A 9,562-nucleotide genomic window follows, 5' to 3' on the forward strand; every position below is an offset into this window, starting at 1 on the left:
CATCTCACACTTACGTGCTTTATGTCAACGAACATGCAAATTTGACTCATCGTGCACACACACGTGCACATACACATGCTTGATTCACCACACATGTACACACACACGCACCTGTGTGCACACACATAACACGCACAGTCTTTGTCACGAAGATGGAGCAGGCTGTCTCATCAAAACCCTTGATTCTGATGCACAGTCAGCTCTGAGGCAGCAAATCCCCTCACCCCCCATTCCCTGTAGGAATGCCTGTGGTTTCTGAAACAGGCCCATCCTGGCACATCCCCCCATCTCTCTGGGGTAACTGAACTGCTTTCCTAGTTGGGTCACAGCACCTTGAAGATGGTTGGCTTTGCGCTGGGTGAGTCAGGAGGCTGGCAGTTTGCTTCCTCTCGTTGCAACCTTGTACAACCTCGAAAAGCTCTTCTTCAATTTAACAATACATTTTAAATTTTAGTAAATCCACCATAAGAGCAAGTGGCATACATCTTATAAAGTAACTCTCTAGTTACTAAAATATGTATCTTTGCTAATTTACAGAGGCCCAAGCACAGTTGATGCCTTGTTCCATGCAGGCCTGTCTGATACAGGGTGTTTCCTGAAGGCGAATCTGCAGAAAGACTAATGGCCCTGCAGGTGAGTGGATAGTTCCCTGGGGGTCAGGCTCCCCCTGGAGCCTCTCTTATGGACTCACACACTCTGTGAAGTGCTCTTCCCTCCACTACCTTCATGCACCGATTTTTCCTTATAACACTCCGAAAGGTATTTTTCTTCCATGTCTTAAAGGTACCTAGTTTCACCTTTTTACATGGAGGAGGACAGTACCATTAACTGAGGGCCTCCTTTACACATTTACTTCTTTGAACCTCCCATAACCCAGTGTGGTGGGAACCACACACTGAAATGATCAGGAAACTGCATGTCTGAGAATTAAGTTGCCAGCAGGTGGCAGAGTATTTACCTCCATGAAAGGATAACTGGAGTTGACTTTCTTTTGATTGTTGTAACTAAGATGTTTTATGTAATGCCTGTGGTAACCATCCAGAAAACATGTATAGGATATACACAGAAAAATGAAAGGAGAATAAAAGGATGTCACTACAAAAAAGAAAGGGCAACTAAACACAAAGGAATGAAGTAAGACAAGAAGGGAGGGAAAAACCGTAGAAGACACATAGAAAACATGAACAAAGTAGCAATAGTAAGTTCTTCTCTTTCAGTAGTTACTTCAAATGTAAACGGATTAAACTCCCCCATCAAAAGACATAGATGTGCTAAATGGATAAAGAAACAGATTCCAAATACATGTTGCCTACAAGATAATCCCTTTAGATCTAAGGACACACAAAGATTAAAAATGAAAGGATGGAAAAAGATATTCCATGCAAATAGTTTCCTAATATATTACAAAATAGGCATTACGTCCAAAATTGTTACGAGAGACAAAGAAGGACATTGTAGAGTGGTAAAGGAGTCGATTTGCCAAAAGATACAACATTTATAAATACATAGTCACCAACATCAGAGCTCCTGAATATGTGAAGCAAACATTGACAGAATTGAAGGGGGAATAAACAGACCGAAGGAGACTTTAACATCTCACTTTCAACAGCAGACGGAGCAACTAGACAGAAGATCAGTAAGTAAACAGAGGACTGGAACAGTGCTATAGAGCAATCGGATATAAGAGATGTAAACAGAACACTCCACCCAGAATACATATTATTCTCATGTGTGCATGGAACATTCCCCAGGACAGACTATATGTTAGATCACAACACAAATCTAAATAATTTTTAAAAGATTGAAATCATACAGCAGAAATATATTGAAATAATACAAAGTATTTTTCCAGTTACATAGAATGAAACTGGAAATCAAAAACAGAAGGAAAACTGGAAAAATCCACAAATATATGTACATCACACACATACACAATGGAATATTATTCAGCTTTAAAATACAAGTAAATCATGACATTTGCAATAACACATATAAATCTAACCTGCTGGGGTGTTATCAGACCCTAACTGACCTGGGGGAGGGAAATGTCCAACTTCAGTCAGCTCTAGCCATCCCATCCCACCTAAGTGGGGAGGAAAACTGAGAAACACTTGTGAAGTTCATGATCCGGAGACATAGGCTCACTCAAGGACTGAGACCTGATCATGAGACTATAGAAGTTTTCCTCTTCCTCTACATCTCACCTCCACATCATGAAGACCCATTTACAGCAGTTCTTTTTACCTGGTACATCATGTCCAACTGTCAATAAAAAATTAAAATCACATCCAAAATCAAAAAACACAGTTTGGAGACACAGAGAAAGCATCAGAACCAGAGATGGCAGGGGTGGTGGGAGTATCAGACCAGGAATTTAAAACAGCTATGATTAATATTCTACAGCCTCTAATGAATAAAGTTGACAGAAGGGCAAGGTAAGCACAGAGATGGAAATCCTAAAAAAGAAATAAAGAGAAATGCTAGTGATAAAAAACAGTGAAACAGAAATTAAGAATGCCTTCGATGGGGTTATATTAGTAGACAGAACATGGCTGAAGTAAGAATCCATGAGCTAGAGGATATATCAATAGAATCCTCAAACACCAAAATGCGAAGACTGAAAAAAAAAAAAAAGATATCCAAGGACTGTGGGACAACTACAGTTCAATCCCATGTTGTTCAAGTGTCAATTATAGAAATGAATATTATATATCATTTCTTCTGTATATATGTATGTATTGTTAAAAAGCAAAATTTAACTGAGTAAATTCAAAGATTTTATTTGCTTCATTAAATGATGCATGAATTGGACAGCATCTAATCTGGCAAACAGAGAGATACTCCAAAGGGTTACACAATGTGGATAACATTTATAGTAGGCTAGGGAGGGTAGGACAAGGAAAGAAATGAAAGTTTATTGGAGGAGAATAAAAGTCCTGTGGCAGCAGCTTCTCATTGACTGAGGTGTGGCATTTTCCATTGACTGGGCTTATTGCTGGGCAAGAAGGAAGTCTTCCTCCTCCTGCTGGGGTAGTAAAGTAAGTCTTTCTCTTTGGGGTTAGTAACTAGTGTCTTCCTGCACGGGGTAATTGAAGAGGAGTGGTAGGGTGTGGAACTCCCTCCACAGGCCTTTCTGACTCCAATTTTAGTTGAGGTTTCCTTTATTAATTTTCACAAGCTTATGTTATATGCTCATAAGTGAAATGAATAACATATGATACAAGGAAAGGAAAAAAATAAAGATTTTGTTATTATAAGAAACTTACATGACCCGTGAAGTAGTATATTGCTACTTTAGAGAGGACTTGAATTAGTTATAAAGGTAATCTAAGGCAATCACTAGAAAAAATTTTCTAAAATATGTGATAAGTTAATAAAACAGAGAAAATGGAATTGTATAAAATGCTCAATTACAACCAAAAAAGGTAGAAAAGAGTAGAGGATAAAAATAGAAACAAAGAACAAGAGCACTGAATAGAGAAATGTAATGAATATGGTAGATACCAATCCAAGTATATTAACAATGACTTTGAATGCCAATGATGTAAATGCACCAATTAAAGGACAGATGTTGTCGCAATGGGTCTAAAACAGGACCCAACTACATGTTATCTACAATAAACCCACTTTGGATATAAAGATACATTTAGATTAAATGTAAATGGATGGAAAAATATGTATTATGTTAACACTAATAAAAAAGAAAGCAGGAGTAGTCTTATTTCAGACAGACTTCAAAGTAAGGAAAATTATCAGGGATGAAGAAGGGCATCACATTGTGAGAGGTGTCATTTCTCCAGGAAGATGTAATAATCCTTAAAGTATTTGCACTGAACAACAGAGATTCAAACTGTGTTAGGCAAAAAAAAAAAAAAAAAAAAAAAAAAAAAGAAAAGAAAAAAAGAAACTTCAAAAGAAATAGGTGAATCCACTCATAGTTGGAGACTTCAACACTCCTCTATCAGAAAAGGACAGATTCAGCAGGCAAAAAATCAGTAAAGACAGAGTTTAACTCAACAACACTTTTAATAACTGAACAGGGTATAACTGAAGTCTATAGACTGTTTCATGCAAAAACAGCAGAATACACATTCTTTTCAAGCTCTCATGGAAAATCACCAAGATAGACCACATTCTGGGTCACAAAAGACACCTTAGTTAAAAGAATAGATATCATACAGCGTCTGCTTTTAGTCACAACAGAATTAAATTAGAAACAAATAGTAAAGCTCTCTATCCTTTGATCCGTGTGTCTGTTTTTGTGCCAGTACCATACTGTTTTGGTTACTGTAACTTTGTAGTATAGTCTGAAGTCAGGGCTTATGATTCTTCTAGCTCTGTTCTTCTTTCTCAAGATTGTTTTTGGCTATCTGGGGTCTTTTGTGTTTCCATACAAAATTTTAAATTCCTTATTCTAGGTCTGTGGAAAATGTCATTGGTATTTTGATAGGGATTGCATTGAATCTGTAGATTGCCTTGGGTAGAATGCTCTTTTTAATTGATCCTTCAAATCCAAGAACCTGGTATATCTTTCCATCTGTTTGTGTCACCTTCAATTTCTTTCATCAGTTATAGTTTTCAAAGTACAGGTTTTTTGCCTCCTTAGGTAGTTTATTCCTAGGTATTTTATTCTTTTTGATGCAATGGTAAATGGTATTGTTTTCTTAATTTCTCTTTCTGACATTTCTTTGTTAGTGTATAGAAATGCAACATATTTCTGTGTATTCATTTTGTATCCTGTAACTTTACTGAATTCCCGGATGAGCTCTAGGAGCATCTTTAGGATTTTCTACGTATAGCAGCATGTCTTCTGCAAGAGTGAGCATTTTACTTCTTCCTTTCCAACTTTGATTCTGTTTATTTCTTTTTCTTGTCTGATTGCTGTGACTAGGACTTACAAGACTATGTTGAATAAAAGTTGCAAGAGTGGGCATTCTAGTCTTGTTCCTGATCTCAGTGGAAATGCTTTCAGCTTTTCACTGTTGAGTATGATGTTAACTGTTAGTTTGTCATATATGGCCTTTCTAATGTTGAGGTATGTTCCCTCTTGGTTTGCTTCCTGGAGAGTTTTCGTTATAAATAAAAGTTGAATTTTATCAAAAGCTTTTTCTACATCTATTGAGATGGTCACATGGTTTTTATTCTTCAGTTTGTTAATTTAGTGTATCACATTGATTGATTTGCAGATATTGAAAAATCCTTGCATCCCTTGGATAAATCCCACTTAATCATTGTGTATGATCCCTTTAATCTAATGTTGGATTCTATTTACTAGTATTGTGTTGAGGATTTTTGCATCTGTGTTCATCAGTAATATTGATCTGTAATTTTCTTTTTTTTTAAGGGGGGAATATATTTGGTTTTGGTATCGGTGTGATGCTGGACTCATAGAATGAGTTTGGATGTGTTTCTTCCTCTGTAATTTTTTGAAATAATTTCAGAAGGATAGCTGTTAACTTTTCTTTAAATGTTTGGTAAAATTCACCTGTAAAGCCATCTGGTCCTGGAATTTGTTCATTGGGAGTTTTTAAATTACTGATTCAATTTCAGTACTGGTAATTGGTTGCTTCATATTTTCTATTTCTTGCTGATTCAGTCTTGGGAGATTGTACCATTGTAAGAATTTGTCCATTTCTTCTAGATTGTCCATTTTATTGATGTATAGTTGTTGTAGTAGTCTCTTATGGTCCTTTGTATTCCTGTGTTGTCAGTTGTAACTTCTCCTTTTTCATTGCTGATTTTATTATTTTGGGCCCTCTCCCTTTTTTTTCTTCATGCATCTGACTAAAGGTTTATCAATTTTGTTTATCTTTTCAAAGAACTAGCTTTTAGTTTTGTTGACCTTTTCTATTGTCTTTATTTTCTATTTATTTCTGCTCTAATCTTTATGATTTCTTTCACTTTATGAGCTTTGGATTTTGTTTGTTCTTTTTTCTCTAGTTCCTTTAGGTGTAATGTTAGGTTGTTTATTTGAGATTTTTCTTGTTTCCTGAGATACACTTGTATCACTATAAACTTTCCTCTTAGAACTGCTTTTGGTGTGTCCCATAGGTTTTGGATCAGGATAGACAGCCTAGAAGTAAACCCACACACAAATGGTGGCTGACAGGGGTTGGGGTGAGGAGGAAATGGAGAGTCACTAATCAGCAGGTATGAAATTTCAGTTGAACAAGATGAATAAGTGCTAGAGACCTGCTGTACAGCACAGTACTCATAGTTGACAGTAACATATTGTTCACTAAAAATTTCATTAAGAATGAAGATCTCAAGTTATGTGCTGTCACCACAATAGAGTAAAACAAAAATAAATTGTCCAGCTGTCTACATTGAGGGCTAGAAAAAGATGATAAGATTAAAAACAATGTAATGGGAGGGAAGAAAATAAAGATAAGAGCACATACAAAATAAAAGAAAAATTTTACTTGTGATGAGAACACTTAAGATTTACTCTGTTAACAACTTTCATGTGCAACACACAGCAGTGCTGATTTTATTTATCATGCTAAACATTACATCTCTAGTCCTTATTCATTTTATAACTTGAATTTTGTACCTTTTGACCACCTTTATCCAATTCTTTTACCTCCAACCCCTGATTCTGGTAACTGTAAATCTGATCTCTTTTTCTGTGAATTTTTTGCTTGTTTGTTTTTTGAAGTGTAACTGACTTACAACACGATATTTGTTCCCAGTGCACAACACAATGATTTGATATTTCTGTATGTTATGCAATAATAGCTGTGGTAAGTCTAGTCAACATTTGTCCCCACACAGAGATACTGCATGGTTATTGACTGTATTCCCCACACTGACACTTCATACCCATAACTCATTTATTTTGCAATGGGAAGTTTGCACTTCTTAATTTGGGTGTGTGTGTGTGTGTGTGTGTGTATACACACACACACACACACACACACAAAGCAATAGGACTCAGCCATTAAAAAAAAAGAGTAAAATAATGCCATATTTAGCAACATGGATGGACCTGGAGATTGTCATACTAAGTGAAGTAAGCCAGAAAGAGAAAGAAAACTATCATATGATATCACTTATATGTGGAATCTAAAAAAAATTAGACAAATGAACTTATTTACAAAGCAGAAACAGACTCATAGACATAGAAGACAAACTTGTAGTTGCCAGGGGGAAAGGAGGGGTAGAGGGATAAATTAGGAGATCAAGTTTTGCAGATACTAACTATTATATATAAAATAGATAAACAACAAGATCCTACTGTATAACACAGGGAATTATATTCAGTACCTTGTAATAGCCAATAATGAAGACGAATATGAAAAGGAATATATATATATTATATATATATATATATATATTATATATATATATATATGAATCACTATACTGTACACCAGAAATTATCACAACATTGTAAGCTGATTATACTTCAATTAAAAAGTTACCAGTCTAAATATGCATTGAATATGTCAAAGTAGCTTTTTAAATAAAACAACATTTAATAAAACATTGATTATAGTGAGAAAAATCAACACACCTTACTTAGAAATGACAAGCTCATGTAGATTTTTTAAAGACAAGTTTTAAATTACCCAATTAAAAAGTAATTAACAAAGGCAAAAATATAACATGTTTTGTAATCGCAAGCTGAAGAAGTTTTTTTAGAGCATGATCTAAATTCTGAAAGCCATAAATGAAAAGTTTTGAAATTTTTAACTATACAAAAATCTAAATTTCTATATGGCAAATCAAAAAAGAGACTGGGAGAAATAATTCTCAACACATAAAACAGAAAAAGAATGAACACTTATTTGATATAAAGAGTTCTAAAAATCTGATAAGAAATACATAAAACCCCAATATAAAAAGGGAAAATATATAGCTTTTTCATGAAATTAAAAGTTAAAATAGCTAATAAATGAATGAGTTCCTGACAAACTTCTTTACTGCTCAGAGAAATGCAAATTGGAGTAATGAGTTAGCATTTTCTCACTTATCAGTAACTGACAGCATCCCGGTCAGGAGAAGATATGTAGAAATTAGCACTATTCTACCACTATAGAAGGATTTTAAAGTACTTCACCCTTTATAGGGGCAATTTTATATGTCTATTCACATCTTAAGTCTGCAGACCCAATGATCTAACACTCCACTCCCACAGAACTATCTTACGAGAGTGTATGCATGTCTGGGGATTTCTAGTCAAGACAATGGAGTAGTAGGACCACGAGTCTCTCCTCATGACTACAATGACACCACAAATGACTCCTAAACAACCATTGAAAAAAAGACTGGAACCAAATAAAAAAGATCTTCTGTAACTGGAAACAAAGAGGGAACCACAGTAGGATGGAAGGAGGGCCATGCTTGTGATATGATCAAGCCCCATACCCCTGGGTGGGTGACCCACAAGCTGAAGAGTAATTAAGTTGCAGAGGCCATCCCACGGAAGTGAGAGTTCTGAGCCCCACGTCAGGCTCCCCAGCCTGGGGTTCTGGCCTTGGGAGGAGGAGACCCCAGGACATCTGGTTTTGAAGGCCAGCAGGGCTTAACTTCAGGAGTCCCATGGGAGTGGGGGAAACAGAGACTTCATTCTCTTGGAAGGTGTACACAGAAACTAACTTGTGCTGGGTCCAAGGGCAGAGGCAGTGATTTCATAAGAACCTGGGCCAGACCTACCTGCTGGTTTTGGAAGGTCTCCTGGGGAGGTAGGGCATGGCTGCACTGACCCAAGGGACATAAAAGCTCTAGACAGACATTCCAGGAGTGTTCTTCTATATGAGCTTTCCTGGAGGCTGACATCTTGATTGGATCATTAGCACCAAGAACTAACCCCACCCAATGGCCTATATAGGCTTAAGGGCTGGGAAGCCTCAGGCCAAACAATATACTGGGTGGGAACACAGCCCCACCCATCATAGACTTCTAAGCCACAAACACCTCTAGACATGACCCTACCCACCAAAGGTCCAGGACAAAGCTTCACCAAGCAGCGGGCAGCCACTTGCTCCTCCTGCCAGGAAACCTGCATAAGCCTCTAGTCCAGCCTCATCTGTCAGGGGGCAAATGCCAGAAATAAGAAAACAACAATCCCAAAGCCTGTGGAAGGAATCCACAAACACAGGCCACACTTTACACTGGGACTGGCTGGACACTGGCCCTTGGGTGACAAGAGAGGAGTGCAGTGCTGGGATGCACAGGACATCTTCCACAGAGGGCCACCTCTCCAAGGTCAAGAAACGTAACTAACCTACCTAAAAATACAGCTAGAAAGATAGACAATATGAGGCAGCAGAGGAATATCTCTCAGGCCAAGGCACAAGATAAAATCCCAGAAGAACTAAGTGAAGAGGAGATAGGCAATTTATCTGAGAAAGGGTTTAAAGTAATGATGTCAAAGATGTTCAGAGAACTCAAGAGGAGTATAGATGCACAGAGTGAAGTTTTTAGCAGAGTTGGGAAATGTAAAGAACACCCACACAAAGCTGAAGAATAAAATCACTGAAATGAATAGCACACTAGAAGGAACCAAGAAAAGACTAAATGAGGCAGAAAAACAGATTAGTGAGCTAGAAGACAGATT

The sequence above is a fragment of the Camelus bactrianus genome, chromosome 11 (genome assembly GCF_048773025.1).
Source record: "Camelus bactrianus isolate YW-2024 breed Bactrian camel chromosome 11, ASM4877302v1, whole genome shotgun sequence".
Classification (NCBI taxonomy): domain Eukaryota; kingdom Metazoa; phylum Chordata; class Mammalia; order Artiodactyla; family Camelidae; genus Camelus; species Camelus bactrianus.